The sequence below is a fragment of the Syngnathus floridae genome, unplaced genomic scaffold (assembly GCF_059516105.1).
Source record: "Syngnathus floridae isolate MCC-2025c unplaced genomic scaffold, RoL_Sflo_1.0 HiC_scaffold_40, whole genome shotgun sequence".
NCBI lineage: Eukaryota > Metazoa > Chordata > Actinopteri > Syngnathiformes > Syngnathidae > Syngnathus > Syngnathus floridae.
The window spans coordinates 337,501-340,474 of record NW_028284069.1 but is presented as its reverse complement, the minus strand read 5'-3'; positions in this window follow the sequence as shown (position 1 = coordinate 340,474).

The window sequence follows — 2,974 nt, the reverse complement described above, 5'->3', positions numbered from 1 at the left end:
ACGGCCACCAAAAGTGAAAATTCGGCCTCTTCTCCTGGAAGTCAAGCCATGTTTGGCAAATATTTTCTAAGTGCCAACGGCTCTTGAGCCGAAAAGTGTCCGCCTCGGCTGGTTCCCCATAACGGCCACCAAAAGTGAAAATTCGGCCTCTTCTCCTGGAAGTCAAGCCAAGTTTGGCAAATATTTTCTAAGTGCCAACGGCTCTTGAGCCGAAAAGTGTCCGCCTCGGCTGGTTCCCCAGGTCGGCCACCAAAAGTGAAAATTCGGCCTCTTCTCCTGGAAGTCAAGCCAAGTTTGGCAAATATTTTCTAAGTGCCAACGGCTCTTGAGCCGAAAAGTGTCCGCCTCGGCTGGTTCCCGCGGTCGGCCTTCAAAAGCGAAAATTCGGCCTCTTCCCCTGGTAGCCCTGCCAACTTGTGCGAATTTTTTCTAAGTGCCAACGGCTCTTGAGCCGAAAAGTGTCCGCCTCGGCTGGTTCCCTCGGTCGGCCCCAAAAAGCGAAAATTCGGCCTCTCCCTCTTTAGGTACCAGGGGCTGGGGTACCAGGGGGAGGGTGCAGTACCAACTTTGGTCTTCAGGTGCGCCAGAGTACGCTAAATGGTCCCCCTAGTCAGCGTACTCATCAACGATTTACCCCCCTTTCGCAAAATATAGTCAGAACGAGCATGGGGGGCGCATAATTTACCCCACAAAATGAAAGGGCCCGGTGCCGAGCGCTTGGTCATGGCCGCCAGCAGCGCCCCTTGCTCGGTGGGAACACAACACGCAGGGTTGCACAGCACCCTGGAAGGCACAAAGAGAGTGAAAAATTTTCTAAGTGTCACTCTTGACGAAAAATGTCTAAGTGCCTCTCTTGACGAAAAATTTCTAAGTGCCACGCTTGACGAAAAATGTCTAAGTGCCACAGCGCTCGAAAATTTCCTAAGTGCGAGCACGGCTGTGAAATATTCAAAGTACAAGGAACGCTGGCAGAATCTCTCGACGGCCGTCTGCTCCCGGCGGCCGCCGTGAAGTCTCCCCTCCCGGGGACGGCTGTCTGCTCCCGGCAGCCGTCCTTAACCCCCTCCCCACACGTTGGACGAACACCAGCCGAGGGCGAAAGGCTCGCGGTGTGGAAGGATCGTGGCCACGGCTAATCTAGCGATGCCCGCGTTGGACGGTCACACCGCACGACAGAGCGGGGCCTGCATCCGGCGCGAGGCGGCCTTCAGGCACGTGGCTCGAGACGACCTCACCCGCCCTAGCCCGGAGCGGAAAGACTTTGAAATTTTCAAAGTCCAAGGAACACTGGCAGAATGGGAGGACCGGCCGCCTCCTTAAACACAGGCCGGAGAGATGGAGCGGGATCAGCGGCCCGCGCGTTGAGCGAACACCGGCCGAGGGCGAAAGGCTCGCGGTGTGGAAGGATCGTGGCCACGGCTAATCTAGCGATGCCCGCGTTGGACGGTCACACCGCACGACAGAGCGGGGCCTGCATCCGGCGCGAGGCGGCCTTCAGGCACGTGGTTCGAGACGACCTCACCCGCCCTAGCCCGGAGCGGAAAGACTTTGAAATAGTCAAAGTCCAAGGAACACTGGCAGAATCTCTCGACGGCCGTCTGCTCCCGGCGGCCGCCGTGAAGTCTCCCCTCCCGGGGACGGCTGTCTGCTCCCGGCAGCCGTCCATAACCCCCTCCCCACACGTTGGTTGAACATCAGCCGAGGGCGAAAGGCTCGCGGTGTGGAAGGATCGTGGCCACGGCTAATCTAGCGATGCCCGCGTTGGACGGTCACACCGCACGACAGAGCGGGGCCTGCATCCGGCGCGAGGCGGCCTTCAGGCACGTGGTTCGAGACGACCTCACCCGCCCTAGCCCGGAGCGGAAAGACTTTTCAAAGTCCAAGGAACACTGGCAGAATGGGAGGACCGGCCGCCTCCTTAAACACAGGCCGGAGCGACCGAGCGGGATCAGCGGCCCGCGCGGAGGGTCTTTAAAATGTACAAAGTCCTAGGAACAATGGCAGAATCGCTCGACGGCCGTCTGCTCCCGGCGGCCGCAGTGGAAGGACTGTACACCCCACCCGGGGACGGCTGTCTGCTCCCGGCAGCCGTCCTTCCCCCCCTCCCCACACGTTGGCCGAACATCAGCCGAGGGCGAAAGGCTCGCGGTGTGGAAGGATCGTGGCCACGGCTAATCTAGCGATGCCCGCGTTGGACGGTCACACCGCACGACAGAGCGGGGCCTGCATCCGGCGCGAGGCGGCCTTCAGGCACGTGGTTCGAGACGACCTCACCCGCCCTAGCCCGGAGCGGAAAGACTTTGAAATATTCAAAGTCCAAGGAACACTGGCAGAATGGGAGGACCGGCCGCCTCCTTAAACACAGGCCGGAGCGACCGAGCGGGATCAGCGGCCCGCGCGGAGGGTCTTTAAAATGTACAAAGTCCTAGGAACAATGGCAGAATCGCTCGACGGCCGTCTGCTCCCGGCGGCCGCGGTGAAGGGACTGTACACCCCACCCGGGGACGGCTGTCTGCTCCCGGCAGCCGTCCATAACCCCCTCCCCACACGTTGGCCGAACATCAGCCGAGGGCGAAAGGCTCGCGGTGTGGAAGGATCGTGGCCACGGCTAATCTAGCGATGCCCGCGTTGGACGGTCACACCGCACGACAGAGCGGGGCCTGCATCCGGCGCGAGGCGGCCTTCAGGCACGTGGTTCGAGACGACCTCACCCGCCCTAGCCCGGAGCGGAAAGACTTTGAAATTTTCAAAGTCCAAGGAACACTGGCAGAATGGGAGGACCGGCCGCCTCCTTAAACACAGGCCGGGCGAAAAATATGCGAATGTTGGGTCTCATCCAAGAAAGGGAGTTACCGGCCGCCTCCTTAAACACAGGCCGGGCGAAAAATATGCGAATGGTCCATCCAAGGAAGGAGGAGCGGCCGCCTCCTTAAACACAGGCCGGAGAGATGGAGCGGGATCAGCGGCCCGCGAA